The sequence below is a fragment of the Rattus norvegicus genome, chromosome 1 (assembly GCF_036323735.1).
Source record: "Rattus norvegicus strain BN/NHsdMcwi chromosome 1, GRCr8, whole genome shotgun sequence".
NCBI classification, from domain to species: domain Eukaryota; kingdom Metazoa; phylum Chordata; class Mammalia; order Rodentia; family Muridae; genus Rattus; species Rattus norvegicus.
This window is the reverse complement of record NC_086019.1, coordinates 27,929,620-27,953,219: the sequence shown is the minus strand read 5'-3', so window position 1 is coordinate 27,953,219 and position 23,600 is coordinate 27,929,620. Positions and strand designations below refer to the sequence as shown.

At 41.4% G+C, this 23,600-nt stretch overlaps 1 long non-coding RNA gene across 1 annotated transcript; it reads right to left on the bottom strand.

Moving 5' to 3' along the window:
• Positions 1-763: 763 nt before the first annotated feature.
• Positions 764-6,427, bottom strand: LOC134484976 (uncharacterized). Its single transcript, XR_010062840.1, has 3 exons — positions 5,315-6,427; positions 1,827-4,724; positions 764-1,636 (listed from the first exon to the last, which is right to left on the bottom strand). It is a non-coding gene; the product is annotated as an uncharacterized LOC134484976 (long non-coding RNA).
• Positions 6,428-23,600: the final 17,173 nt, after the last annotated feature.

The window sequence follows — 23,600 nt, the reverse complement described above, 5'->3', positions numbered from 1 at the left end:
AACTCACAACTTACATAACCCGTTTAAACTATTTGATGTCTTCCATAAGGCTAATTATCTCTCCTTAGTATCTTGCATCTGACTTCCTCAGAGTCCGGGAGGAATCTTCCCACCTCAGACTATCTCCCAGAGTTCTAATCTCTCTACCAGAACTGCCACCCCCTACTTCCTGCCTTTTGCTAATAGGTCATCCATTTTTTTTATTGACACGTGATGCTTCCGCACAGTGGACAAGAGATTCTCCCTTCACTTCAGAACAGAGTCCACTCCCTCCTGCAGCAGGTGGAGCTCATGTCAACAGGCTTGTGCTGTTTCCTTTGTCTGCTGAGTCCCCTCACTGGCACATAAGGGATTCTAATTCATATTTGTTCTGGGTATTAGTTGGACTTGTTATTTGGGGCTTCAAGTTGAACCACACATGTATTCCATGACAGCTAATTTTTGACGAGTATATTTCTGTTTTTCTTAAATTTCATACTTAAACAGAGCCATGTTTAGCTTGCCAACTTAAATGAAATATTACTGAAAGCACTTTTAAAACACATTTAAATAAAATCAATAAATATAAGAAACGCGAAATTTAAATCTTCTTTAAAATGTTGATGGGAATAACCCAAAGCATATAAGCATGTAGTTTACATATTTAGAAAAAAAATTAATTTCCTTACCTTAAAACAAAATCTGCACAGAAAGACACATATAATATAAATTCAAAGAAACAAACAAAATAAGAAAATAAAAACAATTCATTATTTGTATGGTGTAGAAGCATTTATTTTCTTTTGTGTGTGCATATACATTTTATAAATTTTAAATAATTTAATTGGGCTCTAGTTGAAACCAAGTTCGTATTTAATGTGTATCACAGGGCCAATCATTACTATAATTGATAACTTTATAGACAGTTCTATCTGAACTCTATTTTCTGTAGCCATTAGCACAGCAATGCAGACTAGGTAAGGGATAAAGAAAGGAGGTCTAATGTTGAGGGTTAGTCTTTTGCTTATATTGCAATGCTAAACATTGGCCCACAAGACCTGGTTGTCCCCAGGGACTAGAGAGTCCCCAGTACCCAAGTGAACACTAGGTAACCTTGTCCCACAAGTTATCCCTCACTGGTGAATATAGATGCCTACAGCCGATAGCTGGGAAGAAGACAGATTGGCATTCCTGGGTTCCCGGGCTTGGGATCTTAGGAGACTGGCAAGCAGTCCCTTATACAGCATTAGGTACAGCTGGCTGTTGTCAGGCAACTGTGGGGCAGAGCATACCTGGCTGTTGTTAGGTAGCTGTGGGGGTGGAGCTTAGACAGAATACCAACATTCCCCCATTTTGGTTTAGTTTAAAAAGATAAACTAGAGGTGATGGTGGAGCAGGAATAAGGTCGTTGTAATCTCTGACTACTTCCTGCTTGCTTTGGGGTGACATGTCTCTAGGGAACATAGAGAAGTGGGTATGGGATGTTTGTCCAGTCTTAAGAGTTGACTGTTTCCTTGTGGTCCAAGGTCTGTGTAACCATTTGAGGATAGGTCAGGTCCAATAGAAGCGTCTGTGTCTGTGAGAGGAGACTGAACATCTGGAGGTGGCTTCTCTGGAGCTCTCCCAGGTGTAATAAGTACCTGGACTTGACAGGATGCTGGAGCGCGTGTACACACACACACACACACACACACACACACACACACACACACACACACACTATAAGTAGAGCATAAGATTAAGTGCATTTGGGAGAAAAGAAATTTTTTTCTTAGATGTACATTTGAAACCCAGAGGAATCCCACCCTTTGGAATAGGTAGTAAGTGGGAACTTTAGGCAGACGTACTTATCTGGGTGGAGTCTATTTCGTCCATGAGAAGTAGGTCCGAGTGGGTTTCCTGTAGCTTATAAATTTACAAAAGAGATAACAACATGAGTTAAGAGCATGAACACTCTTTAAGATAACCTTTTGTGAAGCAGAAGGAAGAATTTGTCCTACAGAATGTTGTCCTGGATGTTTTAAAACAGTTTGACATGACAAAAAGACAGACAGATAAAGCAGTTTTCAGATCCTATTTGGAAAGACTGTTTAGCAATGGAGGGTTTCTGGACATCCCAGACTTGGGGGGTCTACCTGAAAAGCTGGTAAAGGAAGCAACATGTCCGTGTGAGTAGGTTGGTTGACTAGAAGGAGCAGAAGGGCTGCAGGCGAGCTTGAGTTTGGGAAAATGGGTGGAGCAAAACAGAGGCTCCGAACTTAGTTAGAAGATCCCTTCCCAATGAGGGAACTGGGAGTGTCATTACTACCAAAAAGGAATGGGTGAGAGGTACACCCCTAAAAGTGTAACTAAGCGGTGGGTTTGGTGAGGAAGGTAAGGTTATCCTCTTACCTCAATGATGGGGAAATGCGAGAGAGAAGTGGGTTCCCAAAACTCCGTTAGGACCAACTAAGTGGCCCCAGTACCCAAAAGGAAGGAGATGGGCCCACATTCCATGATAGTTACTCGGGGATCCCTGCTGGTGATGGCAGTGGTCAGGTCTAGGGAACTCAGGCTCCTTCTTTCATCCATAACCAAGCCTAGGAGATGCACTGGAGGGTTATCTGGACATGATGTCCCCCTGTCCTGTGCAACACAAGGGCAATCGACAGCGCAATGTCCCTCTTGATGGTACCTAGAACATAGCCCCCTTGGTTTGCAGGGATTAGGGAAAACCCTCCCCCAATGACCTTGTCAATCATATTTGTAGCAGGAGCTTGGTGGTTCCTTAGCCTTAGAAGACCAGGAGTCCGAGACAATAGCTGGGGCTGTTCGGACAGCCTTTGATAGCATATGGTATTTTTTGCCTGTGAGCCTTCTTATCTCTCCCATGGTACATTTTAAAGGCCAGTGCCAAAACTTCTGCCTGTGGAGTTAGGGGCCCCCTCTAGCTTTTTAAATTTGTCTTTTAGGTCGGGGTAGCTCTGGGAAAAGAAATATGTTATCAGAAGTTGCTTACCTTCTGAGTTTTCAGGGTCCAATTAGTGTATTGTAATAAAGCCTTCATAAGGCGCTCTAAAAATTGGGATGGGTTTTCCTGTTTTTCCTGGATGACCTCTTGTAGTTTTTCAAAATTCACTGGTTTTTAAGGCTGCCCTGTGGAGACTGGCCAGGAGACAGGTTATAAATCTATCTCTGGCTAAAATACCACCTGTGGGATTATAATTCCATTGGCGATCTTGGTCAGGAACTGCCTCAGATCTAATTGGGTGTGTTCCTTTGCATGTATTCTCGCCTGCTCCCAAACAAACAGCATTCCTCAGGAAACAGATTATTAGTAAGGATCCTATGTCAAAACAGGGTAGGAATGAAAAATCTGCAGAGCAAGGGAGAGGTGCGGGCACAGCTGAGGCACTGGCTCATGAGTGGCAGTGTGAGCATGTTGGAAAAGACAGTATAAAAGCTGTTTTTCTGGAGGCTGTGGTGGGCTGAGCAGAGGAGCAAAGCAAAATCCCGTACAGAACGAGAGAGCTCACTTGCACACCGGTCTTAGCAAGCAGAATCCCTGGCAGAACGCAAGGGGCAGGGCCAGGTTCACTTTTCCTGCTGCTTCAAACCAGGGGCTGCAGCAGCAGGCAGAGCACAGAAGCCCCTCAAGAGAGAGTGCGCCAAGTATAGGGGTCGCACGAGCATGGGAAAGCAGGTCTCACAGACAGAGTCCCTGGCAGACTCAAGGGACGGGGCCAGACCTGCTTTTCACAGGGTGGCAAAGACCGATAGACCCGTGGGTGAGACTAGGGATTATTAATTGTCCCTACCAGTGCTGGGGCTACACTCAGAGGTGGTACTCCTAAGCCAGAGAGCAGTTTATTCAGGCCTGGCCTACCATTTTAAACTGCTTCAAAAAAAGGGGGGGAGGGGAATCTCACCCAAGGGAAAAGGTCCTAGAACAAGGGTCAGTGAAAAAAAAATCCATCCCCAGGGGCAGCACAGGGGTAGCTCCAACCTCAAGAACACTCCCCTGAGACCATACGTACATCATGGAAAGTCAAACTCTGAGGTAAAGAGAGTGCACAGAGGTAGAGTAGGTCACCTCTCACCAGCACATGCTTGAAGAAGGCGCTTTCCTTGGCAGGCAGCTGCACGCAGGGTATCACGGTGATGGGGAGGCCTGCTGGACTGACCAGCCAGTATCCAGGACACGGGTTACCTCAGCGGGATGCCACAGGAAGCCAAACACAGAAAGGGGTTAGAGCGAAGGTATATGGATGTTTGGACATGAAGAACCTCCTTCCACTTACCAGACTGCCAGCAGTAATTGTGAAGATCCTGTAAAATTGAGGAATCTCTGGTAGCAGGAGAAGAGGGACCCTGTGGTTGGTGAGGGCCTAAGTGACCCATGTGGCAAGAACTGGCACCACGTGGTGAACCACGGAGGGCAGCACCAGCTGCAGCAGGAACTCACGTGCAGCCAGCTGGTGGTGTTGCCCAATGGCACAACAGATGTGGTGGGAACACATGGTAGTGGGCACTGTGGCGGGAATGTGTGGCTCCGTCCCTCCCAACTGCGGCTCCACAGCTCCTCGAGACTGAGACTGCGCTCTGAGGTCCCACAGCAGGCTGGGCAGAGTGACAGCAGCAGAGGTATGTGGTGGGAAGGGTCTGTTCTCCGCCCTGTGGTCTGCTTGACGGTGGGACGCTAGGCCATGTAGTCACGGGGAGATCAATCACTGTGTAAGAGCAGGGTTTAAATCTCGGCTTGCTTCCTGGACAGAATACACCAAACCAACGTGGTTCCATGTGGAGAGGTTTAATGAGAGAAGGAGAGTAGAAGGGGGGATAAGTAAAGGCCAGCCATGAGCATGTGGAGGGAAGGGGTGGAGAATGGGGAGAGAAGGTACAAAGGGAAGAGGGCAAGAGAGCGGAGAATAGAAGAGCAAAAAGAATGAGGACAGGGGCAAGCAGCCACTTATATAGCCTCAGGCACAGCTGACTGTTGCCAGGCAACTGTGGGGTTGAGCATACCGGGCTGTTGCCAGGTAGCTGTGGGGGTGGAGCTTAGACAGAACACCAACACCATGGATAAGGTGAGTCATAAAAATATGGCCATGAGGGCTAGCCAATTGAAGTTAAGAGCAGCCCAGACGGAACGTAGCAAATCATAAAATGGGATTAATGATAGGGAAATAGATTCTAATAGCATAGAGAGTAGATATCTGCCCGGCTGCAGTGCTGATTAAGACATAATATAATAATAAAGTTGTATGGTTTTTATCTGGAAATTTAATAATCAAAGGTGGGGTAAAAGCACCATTTGAGATGAAATAATTTTTACAGCAGTCTAATTCTTCTGTACCTGTAGATCGGTCTCACTAGCCTTCACCAGCAGTTTCCTCCTGAAGTAGATGGGAACCAATACAGAGACCCGTAGCTGGACAATGTGCGCAGACAGACCTTGGACCACTCAGTCCTAAATTGGATGTCTCCATTAAACTCCTCCCCTCAGGGCTCAGGGAACTCTGCAAAGGGAAAAGAGTGTCAGAATGAGGGCAGGATGAATGAAAGCAGAAAACAGTGTCCCCCAGAGACACCAGGGAAGATGCACCTTCACCCATCACAATTTCTCTATGCCCTTGGCTTCTCCACCCACTGATTTCCTGCTGTGTGGGAGTATAAAGCACCTAGGTACTCAAACTTTTGATATGGGGCCGGAGAGATGGCTCAGTGGTTAAGAGCACTGCCTGCTCTTCCAGAGGACCCAGCTTCAATTCCCAGCAACCACATGGCATCTGTAACTTTCTAATTCTGGGGGATCCAAGATCCTCGTACCAGTGCACATGAAATAAATTGTTTTAGAAGCATCGGACTGTGCAGAGTTTCAGTAGAATGCTACAGATGCTTAAGGCTCTATTTATTTTGCCTCTGTTTTCATTCTTTTCTTCTTTCTGTTTTTCAAGTTTTTTCCAAGTACTGTGTTACAGGCAGTTCCCACGAAGCCCAACTAGGGCAATGGGTTCTATTAATCTTAAAGCTGGCCAAGTCTCACACTCTGATCGCTGCTATATTATTGAGTCCATCCCATAGAAAGATAACTTCGGCCATTGCATTTTTTCAGTTTTCAAACCTGTATTCGACTCATTTTTAAACAGAGGTTTCTAGTCCCTGTTGAGATGTCCTCTGTTTCTTCCTGTTCAAGTCTCTTTCACCTGGGACTCCAACTTCATAGTTCACAAGTTTGCCCTGCCTGGTTTCTGCAATTGCAAAGGTGGGGAATGTAGCCCAGGTGCTACTGGGATTTTAGCGACTCTGCCAATCGCACTTACACCTCTGGCAAATTGCCTAGAGGCTAGCCCAGGTGGGCTTCTCCTCCACTTTGATGTATTAGATCAGCCTGGTTCTGCCCTTTGCTCCTTTCGGGCAGCTGTCTATTGCTTTGCAGTCAGTGGCAGGGATGAGCTGTAGAGAGGCTGCATCCCCTTATGCAGAGTCTTCTGTGCCTCCTCGGGGATGTTCAGATTAGTTTAATAAAACCGATTTTACATAAAAAGGATTGAAACTATTATGGAGGGATCTGGACTTTACCTGAAAAAACCTTCGTCTGGAATCTTAAATGCATTTGTTTAGTCTTAAAGAGAGTGGGCGTCTGAGAGGATTTGGGTATTAACAGCACAGCCCCAGTAGGGTTCAGTACATAGACCTATGACCACTGTGCTGGGAGGCTGAGGTAGAAGGATCTCATGTTCAAGGCAGCCTGGACCACCTAGTGAGTTGGAGACCATACAGCAAGACTCTGTCTCAAAACAAAGACCCAAAAACTGAGCATACAGAGAAGTATCATCACCAAGTTAAAACCCACGCAGAAGGCCATTAAGTCACCCATGTTACTACTCAGCTGTGTTCCTAGAGGTTTGTCTAATTAATCCTATTACGGGAATTCACAAATCTTTATTATTTCATCTGTAAAAAAGATAGTAATAGGAATAATGTCCTTAAAGGGCTTTAGAGAATATAGAAGTGATACTTGATGCTGCTTCTTAACAACATGACCATTGCATAAAATAAGGTGTGAAGTGTCCCCAAAGAAACCTCATTGTTTCTGGTGACCCTAAGGACTCAGGTCTTACCTTTTTTATTTTCATCAACATTGTTAGGCCAACCCTGGGCTAAGTGTAAAGTAACAGAAGGTAAGAACAATTTGACCCATCATTAAGCAACAACGCTTCTTTATTTAACCAACCCCCTTCCACAGCCAAGGTATAGATATTTAATAAATAATCACTGGGAAGCAAGTAGAAGAAGAGGATTCTGGGTGCCTCTCATGCTCACAGGCAGTTTTACAGTGTTGTGTGTGGTGTTTAGATCACAGATTTTTTTCCTTAAGGGAACTGAATGGTTCCAACAAGGCGCTAGTGACATGGCTCCAGAAGCTGTTTGAGTGGCCTTTATTCTTTTGCTCGGGATTCCAGCTTCTGGCCTCCTGGAGCTAATTGGTGTCACCAGCCTTTCCTGCAGAGCCAGCTGCCTTTCTTTTTAATGGTCAGAGGAGATAAACAGAGGCTCAATGGGAGATCTATTTCTGGGTATAGAAAGGGCCTCTGTGCTGCTGGTTGAGGGAGGAAATCACCCAACCTCCATCAAGGGATGCCTGGACTGTTTCTTATGGCTCTCCTCCACACTCTGGCACTTCCTGTCCTCAGTTTAACTAGGAGATAGTCTAAGAGAAATGGAGTTAAATCATAACAAGCCCTAAAGTATGAAATCGGGTCGAATTTGGCAAACAGACAATTTTAACTTGACAGAACAGTGTGTGTTCACTCAGCGTTGAATGCATGGCAGGTATAGAACCCATTATTGATTTGGGGTCACAATTACAACCCAGAGGTGGTCAATAGCATTCTCGGTTCTATAATGATTTGCTTGAAGGAAGGGACATGTAGCTTCTGTGTACAGAGAAGCACCCTGAGCCTCTTGTGTAAGCAGAACTCACTGCATATTTATTCACATTACACAGTTGACAAAGCCAAGCTTAATGTCAGATAATTATGATGGAGGTTGATTTATAATTGGTGCCATTTGAGTTTATTACACATTACTAATCAGATAGTACGCCACACCGTGTCAGAGTATTGGTTTTCCCCTGAACAAGAGAAGGAAACACTGCAACAAAGGACTGACCACTTGGTGTGTGGGAACTGGCAGAGGTCAGAGGTCATCCTCCTGGACCTAATTCCCTCCTTCTACTGCATGTACACAGGCTATAATGATGATGTTTCTGTATGAAATGACTTTGTCAGTAGACACCTTAAGATAATCGTCACCATTAACAATTGAGAAGAACACAAAAGATAGTATATGGAGCTGGGGAAATGTCTCAACAGTAAGAAAGGGTACTTGCTAAACAAAGACAAGGATCTAACTTTGAATCCCCAGCACACATGTCTTAGAAAAAAGTCAGGCATGGCTGTGCATGCCTGGAACCCCAGCACTGGGAAGTGCAGACAGAGAACTTGCTGGCTAGCCAGCCCCGCTGTCATTTCAGGGCAAAAAGGCAGAGAATGATAAAGGAGGAGCCTTGATACCTTGCCTTAGCCTTCACGTGTGTGCAAAGGCACACACACACACACACACACACACTCTCTCTCTCTCTCTCTCTCTCTCTCTCTCTCTCTCTCTCTGTGGGAAACTGCAATGAAAACTGTTTCCAGCACTAGGAAAAGAAATGTGCTGCTCAAATCATTGTTGAATTAAACAGAATTGTCTGTTAGAGGAGAGGGGAGCTCAACCCTACAAAAAGAACTATAGGCAACTAAGAAACGTTAAATCTAGGGAAATAGTCTTCCGTAGAGAAGGGCACACCAACTGACTTTCTAATACCAAATGCTCAGCCCTGAAAACATATATAAGTAACACTGTAGATATTGAGCGATTATATTTAGGAATATATACATATAGACATAAGCATTGGTGTACGAAACAATGACTAATGAAAAGAGACCATGAATTTGAAGAATTATGGACAGGGGTATATGGAAGAGTTCAAAGCAAGGAAAGGTAAAGGAGAAATGAAGTAATTATAGTATAGTCTCAAAAAAAGAGAGAAAAATGTATGTGTGCCTTTTGTCTGCATATATGCATATATATATGTATATGTATATATACCATGTCCATGTCTAGCTAGAAGAAGTCACTATATTTCTGAAACTGGAGTTACAGATGGTTATGAGTCAACATGTGGGTGCTGGGAATAGAATCTGAGTCTTCTGGAATTGCACTAGTGGCCTTCACTGCTGAGCCATCCCTCCAGGCCTCTATACTGCTTTCATAAGAACTAGAGTTATTTGTACAAGGCAGACTGTCCTTCCCAAATAGGAGAGTATTTCAAGTCCAATGCAATGCACGCAGCAGTAGGATCCATACCATTGATTTGAATTTTAATGTAAAATGTAACTAGCTTTGGACTGCAAAAGGACATCGCGGTTCTTAGAAGCAAGAGTGCTTCTAGTTGTAATTGGTCGTATCCCTCAGCATGCTCAAAATAGAGGATTCTGGGAAAGAGAATATTGAGGGAAATTTTCAACATGAGCACCTGGTTTCTCTGAGGATTCGCCCTGGCCTTTCTTGGGTCCTTTGGTATTAATGGGAATGATTGAACATCATGCCAGGTTTCCTAGGGAATTTTATATAGGAAACACCAGACAGTGTTCTAGGGTTCTTCCAAAAATGAACTGTAGGTTACTGTGCACCATATGTTGCTTTAGTTACTGAGAAATCAAATAGCCACATTTTGAACTCACAGTTCTTCCCTGGGACTCTACCAAGATGTTACAGATGAAGAGCTTAGAACAGCCCTTGTATGTGAAGGTAGAAAGCAAAGCATATATTTGGTACAAGAAATGTGTTTGTTCTTTCTATCATGCCCAAGTCTCTTCCATTCATCCTGTCTTTAAATACCTTATCTCCATATGCAGTCAAACTTTGATGTAACATAAGATTTCAATCAATAGCAAGATGCACTCCTTGAGATGGGGTCATACATACATCCAATGATAACACCAGTATCATTGTGAAGATGCTACCAGTCAATCAACTGGTACAGAGACATGCAGGCAGCACCAGAAACCAGGAGAAGCATGGGGGCAGACTCCATGCTGGTCTCCCCTGTGGAGACATTGACTTTAGATCTGTGAGAGAATACATGTCTGTTGCTTTTGAGTCACCTAGTCCTCTGACCCCAACAGAAGAGCCTTGCTCAGTAGTGACTTGTGCAGAGTGTTTAACTGAGAACTATGACAGTTATAGTGGCCTGTGTGGGTACAGGCAAGATGCTGGATCTGAAGAGGATAGAGAGGTTAACAGGGAAAGTTTGTCAAGTTGTGCCTCCAACTTGAGGTCAGAAAGTAAAAAATGGGTATTTACTTGTCCAACTTTTCTCTCCTAGCCTCTCCACTATGTAGGTTGATGTCATTATGCAGATGAAGGCAGGTACAGGATAGAATGAGGCCTGTCATCAGATGAGAAGGAAGGCTATGTGGGAGAAAAGTTTTAGAGGAGGAGACTGGAGGAGAGAAGAGCAGCAGAGAGAGAACATGGCAGCGGATGTTAAGATTTCTCTCTGCACATCTACAGGTTGTTTTGAATATTCTTAAGGGATGGATGTATACAGGGCTTTGTGTGTCTAGATGAGCAAATTATATCTTATCAATTGGATCAGAGGTTATTTTGTTGTGTGTTCTTTCATATGGCAATATGAGTTCTAGAAAGTGTGTTGTGGCTGGACACACTGGGCTGCCATGGAATTGGGATGTATATGTCTGGTATGGTGGCAGCCTGCCTTGGGTACTAGATGGGTAGAGAGATTGCTGCTGGGCTCAGAGGGTAATCATCAGCTGTGTGATATGGGATGGAGTTTAGCAGGTGAGACAGTTTGTTGACTGAGATGAAAATATCCAACAGATGCCACGTGGTCCTATGGTGCTGGCTCTAGTGTGGGATAAAAGAAACCTTTTTTTTTCTTTTTAATTTTACCGCAACACTACTAAGCCCAGGTTAGAGTCTTGTGTCTTTTAAAAGAGAAGCCATATGTTCAACAAAATATAGTGAATGGAATAAGTAAGAATGAATAAATTTTCAATGAATGAACATCATATAGTACACACCTAGTGCTATAAAATGCTTTCAAATACATGTTGTCATTTGATGGGAACAGTTCTATTCTTATTCCGTAACATAAATTATAGGACTTTGGGTATTGTGATGATTAATACCATCAACTCAACAGCTAGGACAATCACCTAGGACAAGCCTCTGACCATGCTTGCATGGGATCATCTAGTTCAGTAGTTCTCAACCTTCCTAATGTGGTGACTCTTTTTAATATAGTTTTTCATGTTGTCGTGACCCCACCCACAGAATTATTTGTTTCTATGTCATAACTGTAATTTTACTATTGTTATGAGTCATAATGTAAATATCTGATATGCAGGATATTTGATAGGTGATTCCCACAAAGGGTCATGGCCCACAGGTTGAGAACCACTGATCTAAATCGGTCATGACAGGAAGACCCACCTTGACTATAGTTGGCACCATTGTCTAAGCTGGGATCTTGTATTGAGTAAAAGGAAAAAAAAATACACCAAGTACAAGCATGAGCAAGTCTAAGTTTCTTGTCTGAAGACGCAATGTGACCAGCTGCTGTAAGCTTATGTCACTTCTGTGAGGGGCTGAACCCTGGAACCGTGGGCCCAAACCAAACTTTCTGAAGTTGTTTCTGCCAGATGTTTGATTACAACAATGAATAACTAATGTGGGGGCCCTGTTCTGTACTGCCAAGATCAGCTCTCTACTCTATCCTTTCCAAACTGTGTACAGAAAAGTTATTCATGAATAATGCAACAAGGCTAATTCCAGAATGTTAAACAAAGAACAAACAAACAAACAAACAAACAAACAGACAAATGTGAAAATAAGCTCTTGACGGTAATCACTGAATATGGTAGAGAGAATTCAGTTTACTATTGGGATAAGAACATCTCATGTTCTGGGGACTGAACAAAAACTGCTCAGGTTTATTCTGCCCTGTCCTTACTGTCATCTTACCTGTTTCATCAACCCCACTCATCTTGCCTACCCCACTTCAGGAGGGGTTTCCCTTTGCCGTTGAGAGTGCTGACAATGAACAACTTTTAGTGATCTTCTAGTGACCGCAGCGGAAGACTGCTGCCTCTTCTAAGTGTCACATTACATACATTTCCAGGAGCTCACACCCAGTGTCTGGTCTGTGTAGAGCCTGAAGTTCCTCTTGCTGTAATGCAGAACAGTCTTTGCTGGGCTTCTCCGGACTGGTGGCCTCTTGCTGACAGACTCACTCCATTGCAGCCTTTCATTCCTTTCCCGATCCTGCTTCCTGTATTCTCTCACAGACGTGGATGATGGTAACTCTGGGCAATAGCCATCTTAAATGCAAATCTTCATTTCTGCACCCACCCTACAGAGAACTGTGTCCCTTGAAAATAATAACACCAGACTGTGGTTTGTGTAGCATTATTCTGCAAACAGTTCACTGTAAGGGACTATCTGTCATTCGCCAAAGACACAGAGGGTAGTTCTTATGGGCCAACCACTGTCCTAGATATGAGGCAGGTGGAGAGGAAGGCAGGGGGCACATCCAACACTAAATGTGTTGCTCTGAAGGAGAACTGGGCATCCACCTACAGGAAAACTTGTGACTAAGGAAGTGTTTAGGTGTTGAGATAGATAGGGCCAAGTGACAGGCTAGAGGAGTTAGCTCAGTGAAAGACAGCACGTGAGATAAATACCAGATACCTTTTTTGGGCAACTTGGATATTCTGAAAAGAGACAACACTTCTCAGGTTTCCTGTGAATATGGAAACAAAACTAAACAAACAAAACAGCCAAATGGCCAATCAAAATATTTTGTCCAAAGACAAAAGTGCCATGAAACATTTTTTGGGACCATGTGCAAAATCTCCCCCTTACACTGTGGTTGTAGCCAGCCAATGCTTAAAGAGACTGCACTCAGCCTCCTATTCTTTCCCCTATGTATCTGTCGGCCCAGATTTGCCTTTATTTTCCTTTTGAGGATCTAGGAAATCAGACATCTTTGCACAGGTGCTCAATGGTTGTCTGCTGGATAAACAAGTAGCTGAGATTGGGGAATGTTGGGGACAGTGCATGAAAGATGAGACAGGTGAAGCTCGATAAAGCAACACTGGAGCACTTCGCACTTAGGACTGTCCTCTGACTGGTCGTTACTACCGCTTTTCCCATTGGGACAAGTTGGACCAATTGAGAACTCCATGGTCTTTCACTCTTATTTTTCTGAATTTTAAGAAAAATCACGTTTCTTGTTTCTCCCACTAAAATGTTTCCTGTTAAATATCCTGGTGCTGGCTCTCCAAGCACACCCCACTTCCAGAAAGTGCACACCAGGAGCAAGCTAAGGAGACACAGGAGTGTAGCCAGGCAACAGAGCTGTGGCTGTGGCTACTGGACTAGTTATGAATTTTGCAGGAGTTACACAATACACAATACTGTACGTGTACAGTGGGCTGCTGAGCCACCAGGTTCAGGCCGAAGACTGTAAAATGTGTTCTGGGGTGGTCAGACAGTCCAGGCATTGAAGTGTGACACTTGAAGTCCTCGAATGCACTGATATAGGGTCATCCTGCTATCAGAATGTCCAGGCTGGTTGAGGACTTGCTGTACTGAGGGCTGAGAGCAACTTGCTTCTCCATCACACTTGCAAATCCTGTTAGATCTACATTGGAATTTGACCAATTCTCATTTTATCTGCCCTCATTACCATCTATGCGCAAGTCATCCTTAGGTCCTGGTATCTATTCCAGCTGCTGTGGAGTCTTGTCTGGACCCTGGATACTACTGTCACTAGGCTCGTCTTACAGATGCCTTCAACTCAATTCCTTTAGCTTTGATCACACACTATAATCTCAGAAGCCTATATCCATGATGCCCATTTTTCTTCTGGGATTTAATTTTCCTCATCCCTATAATTTACATTTGTAACTTACTGGTCTAGTCCAGACAAGCATAAATATCATGAAGGCAGGAGTTTTTGTCTTGTTACCTGATATATCATAAGAACCTAGAATAATAGTCTGGCACATAGTAGGAACTCAAAAGGTAGGGGATGAGTGGACGAGTGGCAGGTATGCCCCCACGTCAGTCTCTCTAGCCAGGAGACTGGAGCAAGCCTCAGTGATGTGCTGCGACTGTTTGGGGATTCATCTGTGATGGATCAATTCATTGGCCAGGCCTTAAGAAAACGGTCGTCTTCTGCTTCCTGGCCAGTTGGAAATGTTTGCTCTCAGAACTCAGTTACCACACTGGTAGGAAGTCGAAGAGACTTACTGTATTATGGGAAAGAGAAGCACGGTTTGGGTCATATAATGCAACACTTTAGAAAAACAGCCAAACACTGAGGTCTTAGAGGCTAATGTACATCCTTGAGGATGTTGAAAAGTTCAGTTCTCAGCTTCATTTAGCAGCATCGTTCTAAACTGAGTGGGTCAGAAAAACAGAATCTTGTTTCGGAGTCCTGGAGGTCAAACTATTGGCACTGCCATACTCTTTCTGGAAGCCCTAGGTCAGGATTCTGCAAGTCCCTTGTGTTCGTTTGGCAATCACTGGCTGGTGGGAGCTTTACTCCAGCCATTTGATCATCTCTTCTAGACTACTGTGACAAATGTGTGACAAATGGCATCTGGAAGCTCACAGGCTACACTCCAGCTAAACTCTTAAAGGAGGAAGGGAAAAGCTTCCAGTGGAACTAAATTCAAAAAACTGTTGGGCTGGAAGACTGACTGGCTTAACTCAAGTGCCCCATCTCTGAACTACTTGGTTTTCTTGATATGGTGGAGTGTGAGAAGTAATGTTATCCTCCTACAGGAACCGCAATGTTAGGTGAGTGACACGGAATCTCTTAGGGTACAAAACAATGTGTGTTGAATGAAACGAGGTAACTGGACCCTTGAGCAAAATTATATATTTAGTCAATAGGAAAAGTCCAGAAATGTGTTAGATATTAATCACTAAAATAACTTGCTTCTTGGGACATTTCAAATGACATCCTGGACTCAATGTGTAATAATCAGAGTAAACTAGGTTTCTCTAGTGTTCATGCCTGTTATTAAAGATTCATCATGTGTTGGCTATGTTACAAATGAAAGTCATTAACTAAAGCTAATATTTACTGAACGTTTATGAAGAACAAGGTAATATGGTGTGCACGTAAATACATATTAACCTGGTTAAGCCTTAAGACTGCCTTCAGAAATGTATTATCTCCGTATAAAAAGGAAAACCTAACCACAGGAAAGTTAAGTACCACGCCCTGAACTCCGTAGCCGGGAAGTGTGTAATTCTGTTTGGGAATTGAGCCAAGCACTGAGATACGTACATACCATCTTCACAAGCCTAGCTCAACCGTGACCTGAGGGTTAAAACCTGCACCATGAGTAAATTTCTGAAGGACATAATCATTAACTTTTCAACAGGAAACTCCTAATGATCCTTGGTTGAAATATAAATTAATTATTAAATACATGGAACAGACAAATATGCAAAGACAGATAGGAATGCCCATAATGAGGTACCTACTGTGATGAACCTTTCAACCGTAAGCACACTATTCCCCACTCCAAACAACTTTAAAATATGGTGCCAAAATTGAGCAAAAATTAGAGGATATGAAGTTTAAAAAACACTACTACTAGGACACATGGTATCCGCTCAACACTGGTAAAGGCAGAACTAGAATTCTAGAAGAAATAGAATTTTACAATTCAAAGTGTTTGTTTAGCTTGGAGCATATGTTGCAAACATTTGTGGTATGTTGTGTAAATGAAATAAATTTCTACAGTGGTATGCATGTGTGTTGTTGGCAACTGTTGCTGTAGTGAGATGTAGTATCTGTTTTGAATTTAAATTTACAGCATGGGGCTTGGAGATGAGTGCTTACTAAAACTGGGTTATCAAATGCAATCCAAAACTCAGTGCAGTGTACATAACTAGCTTAGCTGTCATTTAAAAAGATCAGATGGGATTGATTCTTTTCACCCATCGGATAGCAAATACTGTTTTAACGTTTTGGCAAGGATTGAGCAGAAAGACTACTCTTTTAAGTGGGCGCCAGGAATAGAACTTGGCATCAACTTTGAACGGTGCCACCTGAATGTAACCCCCAAATCCATTAAGAATGTGTGTCAGAATTTGTGTTCAGGAACAGTCCCCTTGTTCTGCTGACAGTACTGAAGTACATATAGCTAAGACCCATGCTAGCTGAAAAGGCAGCTAAGGTTTACCTCTCAGCAGATGCCATAGCTAAGTCACCTTTGTCCATGTCTGGACTATGGATGACTTCTTTCTTCTGGAATGTTCCAAGTGATCTGCTTTTTCTCCCAGTGTGTGTGTGTGTGTGTGTGTGTGTGTGTGTGTGTGTGTGTGTGTGTGGTGTATTTGGTGTAATGGTTTCTATTTTCCTTTGTTCATCCATTTCCCTCAGTGAAAGCATAATCATTACACAAATAATTCCAAGTTAATTTATAATAGGTGGGTATTGATTGATCTTGCCTTTTAATTTATTTGGAATAAAAGTCTATTGGGAAAAACGACAGGAGTCTTCTCTGTTGACAACTTTTATTAGGTATCACTAGATGACGCTGCATGACATCTGCACACATCATGTGGTACACAGCACTCCACAGTAATCTACACTGTACACACAGAGACAACTGGAGCCATTCAACCCCGCTACTTTCATCCAAGCAGAGTGTCTCTTTACATTCTTCCAAGAGACCTACTATCATAATGAATATTATCCTCCCAACTTAAAACAATAAACCCAAAATAGTGGCTTTTTTTAAAGCCACAGTTAAAAGGCTATAGTGCCATTACTGAGTCTGCAACCAGACTCCGTCGTTCCAAAGCGTATCTCCACAGTTTGTGTGACCTGATACTTGGGTTGCAGCTCACAAGTGAGATAGTACTTACTCAGAAGGAACATGGTTGACATGACACATCCACTAAAACTTTTTTGAGGTAATGGATTTTTAAATTTCATTGTTTTAAAACACAGAAAAACAAAACCGAAAACAAAAAAAGCTCGTCATTTCCAGCAGGGCATGGAGGTTGGCAGGAAAATTTTTTCCCTTTTGTCAAATATGTGTACACTTCTTTATATATAGCCCATGTCTTTGTCTTTTCTCCACACCTAGTTTAAATTAATTTAATCATTTAATCATCATTATCGTATCTATTTAGACTTTTCATATATATGAAATACACACACATATGTGTGCATATCAGTCACAACAAAGCCAGCGTTTTATATAGCACAAGATAAAAGGCACAGAGCTAAAAGAGTACATAATGTACAGAATGGCTTCAAGTTGCTACAGTCTACTGTGAATGGATACTGTGTAAATTGTGACAACTACATTGTTTTGCATCTGTTAGAAACAATGATTGAATATTGTCAAAGTCAAGTTATAGATGAAGATACATTTATAATAAGTGCCACACTTATATTTACTTTGAATGATATCTGTAAAGTTTTGAGGCTTTACCCTCCTTGGAGCTGCAGACAAGCTCATCCATTGTTTCCAATTTATTCAGCCTGTGTGTGTGTGTGTGTGTGTGTGTGTGTGTGTGTGTGTGTGTGTGTGTTTAAAAATAAAAATTAATTCCAATAACTTTGATTTCTGGTATTTAATATTAATTTTCTTTCTTTAGCTTAAAAATAAACAACATACTTAAGAAAAATACAGCTAATTTATTATTCTAGAGACATTGTAGATTCAGTAGCAAATGCAGCCTAGGGACATCTATAAAGACACCTGATTAGCATGCTTTACATAGATCAAAGAACACTAACAGGAAATTTATGGCTCCTTTGATAAGAAATAAAGTCACGTAAAAGAAATAAGGCACTAATACCATACACAAATGTTACATCATCACACAAGCACCATGTGGAAGGTTTAGTGCTGCAAAGTAGCATTAGCATTACTGGGTAATGGAAACAATGTTGATCTCCCTTACTTTCTTCCGGAATTCTTTCTTTTCAATGATCAGAGCAGACACTTTGTTCAGTAAAAGGAACCAGCTGTACAGAGCACTTCTCTAGAAGGTGACCTCTTCAGCAGTGTGTGAAATCGGGGCTTTTTGAGAGATACCTTTGTTTTTCTACCTTTTAATTTTGGCAAAATTGGTTTTTCCCTTTTCCAACTTCTTTTCAGGGATTAATTAAGAATATCAAGGACTTCTATTTTGTTATTTCTACCTGCCTACTTATTAAAAATACATTCAAAATGGCTTCTTCCATGTAGTTTTATGAAGATCAAAATTAGCAGGACAACTACTGGAATGCAGAAACAGTTTAAAAAATTTTAAGAATCAAAGAAATATTTTCAACACAAAAACATTATTACATATTATTTGGAAAGGGGCTATAAAGTTTACAGAAAAATTTAAACTGTACAATAAAAAGAAGTGACAAGACTTTTTCCGAATATGTAGTAGCAACAGATGAAAGACCCAATATTTCTTTGTATCATTTTTAACACTGTGAAAAAAGAAGGCATGGATAATATAAGAGTCCTTAAAAGTTTACAAGGTAAGTAAATGACCTCTTTCATGAAAATCTCTTAACAATTTTGCCAACCACCCAGCGCTCCTGTACAGATCTTAACAAAGGATGGGTCTGCATGCTGCTAGTTTCTGTTTTGTTAGCACTTGTTTGTCTGTCTGTTTTTGAGACGGAGTCTGACTATGTAGCTCTGGCTGTCCTGGAATTCACTGTGTAGACCAGGCTGGCCTGGAACTTACAAATGCTAAGATAAAAGCGGTGTCCTGCTGCCATTTTAATTAGGTTTTTCTAACACTTAAAGATGTACTCCTCATTAGTATGGGAATAGTTGTTATAGTAAGCAAAGAGAGTGCCAATGTTTTTCTTTTTCCTCCTGTAAGGGCCTAAAAGAGTCTGTATTAGAAGGTGGCAGAGGTGATCCTAAAGAACAGGGTTTAAAGGCCTTAAATTTATTGTGTCATGGGAAGCCAGGGCTGGAGAGGGATATAAGGATGACGGTCACTGCAGACGCCTGCAGCAGTGACACATGTAATATGCTTTCTGCCTTTCAGCACAGCACAGAAGCAATTTTTAAAGGGCAGGGGAGAAGGAAACACTCGTTATTGATTATATATATATATATATATATATATATATATATATATATATATATGTAAGTGGAATGGCATGGCCTGTTTAAAGATTCCACTGTGAGCTGAGAGGAGTCAGAAGCAAAGCCAGCCAACCCCAGACCTAAGACCCTGGCTGGGTCACCCGCCAAGCATCCTACCTGGATGCCTGTCAGTTTTCATAAAAATCTGCACCAGATCGTTTCTGTTTTGACAGATGGTGCCTATCTATGCAGGTATTTATAACCAATTACTATTCTGAATCCCATATAAAAGTAAGGTTTTTCATAAGGTTTCTTTAAGTTTTCAAAACACTAGAGAAACATTTCAAAACATTAGAGAAAATTGATTGTGATGAAAATGGCCCATAATCAATATTAGCTATTGAGGAGTTACCCCATGTGACTTCAAAAATGGACATTAGGAAAAGGATCTGCGTTCAGCCAATAAACAGTAATGATAATAGATCTAGGATTTCTTTGTAAAGGAACATAAAACATGCCAATTTTCTAGAGGCTAAAAATCAGATAGGTGCATCAGATATTTAGATGTTACTTGTTTGAAACAATATATTTAGCTATGGAGGGAGTAATGCTAGTGCAAACTGGTATTTTTAAGAATTTAACTAGAATATTAAGACAATTTTCCTAGCTGTCCACGAGGTGACCCTGGACACTGAAATGGACCAGAAAGTGCAGCATGGCCTGCCAGTCACAAGGAAAACACCTGAAACGAACATTTCTGTGATTCCTAGAACCACTTAATGCTGACTCTGGCTCTCCGAATGTCTGTTACACAGTAAAACTACACTAAATACATTTTGAATGTGGCTGATGCATAAATCCAATTAATCAAGATCTTTGAGTATTTTTAAACGATAAATGGTTTCTCTAGAATGGGGCCAATCCTGGTTATAGATTGGCCTGATCTACTTTTAGATTAGGAAACTGTCTAATAATAACCAAAGAGTGCAAATCATCCCCTGCATCCTATGTACAATTGCTAGTGGGTTTATGTCCAACCTAAGTTCAAGCTAGAGGATGTGTTTACTTAAAGACCAGTGATAATAACTGTAACTTATTTTGGATGAAGGATAAAAGACTGTGCCAGGTTGTATGAATGCATATGTGCTTTTCGTCCATCAGATATGCAGACGCTGCACTAAGCTTCCAGTGATCATGAATTTCTCAAGTTTGGCTCTAGAGTATTGCTAACCCCTTGATCCAATTGGCATCTGGTTTGTCTGACTTAACCTGGCAGAAGGCTAGTTCCTCAACTCCTATCAAGAATCAGGAAAACTGATCCGGGCACTCTGGATCCATTTCAGTGAACAAACAAAAAAGATAAATGACACTTTTACTACTAGAGTCAAGTCACAGAGACCTTTTGGCATAATTTCATTCATTACAGTGGAAAGAGCTAATGGTTAAGACAATTTATTCCTCACTTGGCCAAGATGAGAAGGGGAGGGGACTGGGAAGTAAAAAGCAAGATAGTGTGGAAAGCTAAGGAAGGCAGTAGGTCTGTGGAGTTGAGATACAGGAGTATTGGTATACACAAGGAGAGGCAGAGTGGTAGCCTACGGCTCAGAGCTAAAAATACAAACATCATTTATGCTAATGAGTCTACGCAATCTAATAAATCAAAGAAGTATCTTTTAGAGACATAAAGAAATGACCCTCAAAGGGGCATTAGTAATATTTCATGTATTTTTCAAAGATGTTTTTTGCATTTTAAGTCATTATTCTCAAATGAAGAATGACTTAAGTCACTCTTTAGTCAAAAGAAAAAATATAATTTCTTTTTTTTTTTTTTTGGTTCTTTTTTTTCGGAGCTGGGGACCGAACCCAGGGCCTTGCGCTTCCTAGGTAAGCGCTCTACCACTGTGCTAAATCCCCAGCCCCAAAAATATAATTTCTAATATGCAAGATTACATGCTTGCACAACGGACAACATGCATAAGGATGTATAAGGTATATATAAAGGTATGTTTTAACGAATCAGCAGACAGACGGTTACAATAGTCTCACACTACTGGCACTCTGTCTGTTGAGTCTGGATAATATCAACTAAAACTGTAGACTCACAGAGTGATGCATAGAAGTCCTGCACAGCACATGGCTTTGGAATCAGTCTTAGTTGTCTACTCAAAGGAGGAGTTACAATGGAGTCCTATCCATTGATTTGCTTTCAAAAAGTAACATCACACCATCTTAAATACCTTTTCAAGTTTGGAGTGCTCGTTTTGACAATACTGTTTCTGTATAAGTATCTTAGTTTTATTGATATGATGATCACTGTAGAGACACACTGTAATATGTCATCTTGGAAGTTAGTGTCTATAGCTGTAGGAAAGTGTACAATTAAATTATAATTTGAAAAAAATGTGCTCCAGCGATTTTTATTTATTGTGTTTCTAGTAAGAAAAATTCTTGTATAGAATTCATGGACTATGAAATACAGTTAAATACAATTAAAACTTTCACTAGGAATTAATATTTTAAACAAAGATTCAAGTGAAATTATTATGTAGCAGCATTATTTGCTATGAGTTCTAAACATAGCAAAATTGTTACAAAAAATTCCAGGGTTACTAAAATTTTAGTAGCAGTTCTATATTTGAGTGTTTTATATTCAAACCATACTTAAAACTATTTACATAAAGTACTCAGCTTCTGGTTCCTCACGTTTGAAGAATTTAGACATATTTGCTGGCACGAATCCACTCTTGCTGCTGAAAAACACATTTCTGTCACTTCTATTTTACCAGTTTATTATTTAAATGGCACAGACACTGGGAAAAAGTGCATCCATTTTAAGGCTAGCAATTTTAGCAGACATTAGCATAAAACAATAGTGGAGACAGACTTTAACCACTGACATGGAAGGGCTCCTGTTAAGGCTTGTTTGCAGCTTGTTTATAAAACTAACATCCAAAGTGGTTTGTGACATAGATTTTCTTGATTTTGTACTTACATGCCACCAAATATTATTTAGACCACTTTTTTTGTATAATCAGAACAATGGGCATCATAAGTCTCTGATGCTAAAACAGTTTCATCTGTTGGGGAGGGGAGATGTGTTAGCAGATGCAGTGAAATCTGAGAGAAGCCAGGAGAAGCACTGAGGCCACACAGACCAGGCTGAGGTGCTGCCCCTAACTTGCCTCTCCTCTTCTCTGAGGGTGGCTGAAGTGTGGATAGAGAATGACTGCCGAGGTGTAGCGTATTGCGGAACACTGGGGCATGTTTCTGGGCAGTGAAATGAAAAGATAAAAGACTCAAGCAGGGTCCTGGGATTCCGGATGATGCTACGGAGTTGGGCATTTCCCAAGAAGTCCCACGGAATCCCGATCCCACAGCAGAGACACAGATACCATGTTGCAACACGTTTGGTGTCTAACTCTTCTTTAGTTGCTTTCCAATCTGTTCTTGTATGAGATGGTAAGTGACTAAGAGCTGGACCATAAACGTGGGAAGAGGATGTTGCTGTGTTACAGGGTTTGATGCCTTTTCTTTCTCTCCTACCTTTCATAAATGAGACACATGAAGATGGGCAGTGTTCCAGACCTTCGTCCATTTAACTGGAGCACTCAAGTTAAAAGGAAGCAATCTGAAAACCAATTCCTCTTTTTCACACTGTCAAAAAGACAGCTCACTATGTTTTAGCTTCACTGGGAACAGATTAACTTCCTCCTTTAAATTCTGGTAAGGTATCTGGCTAATCTTTTAAGGAGAAAGCCTCTCAAAAGATGCTCTGCTTTAAAATTAGGCACTCTCCACTGTTTACTTACAAATAGGATCTTTAATATATCATTTCTATGGTCTCATTTTTCGGATTATATCTTAAAAATCTTTTTTACAAATATTGTGTAAAAATAAAATTCAAAATCCCATGGAAAGTCCCATAGTAGGTGATAAAATACATGGAGGCAGAAGATGCTTACTTTGTGACAAGTGAAAACTACCTTGTATCCCATTTAACTAACTAACTAACTAACTAACTAACTAACTAACTAACTAACTCAGTCAGTCAGTCAGTCAGTCAGTTAAAACATAGCTCTATGTTGAATTAGACAGTAATTTTCAAATGGATAGAAACACTAATCAAAGTTATTTTTCCAGTATTTCAAAACATGAAAAAGAGACAGAGCTAAGGATGTCAATCTATTTGCAGACAACTAACACACAAGGTTATGTAATCCACCAAAAGGATGCACACTTATTTGTATATTGGAAGGAAGGAAGGAAGGAAGGAAGGAAGGAAGGAAGGAAGGAAGCAAGCAAGCATTTGGAAGGACAGTTGTCAGATCATTGATAGTCACCCCCAGGAAAATAAGGGGTAGGTAATCAGAGGACCTTGTATTTTATAGTTCTATATGGTTTGGTTCTTTTTAGGAACACGTA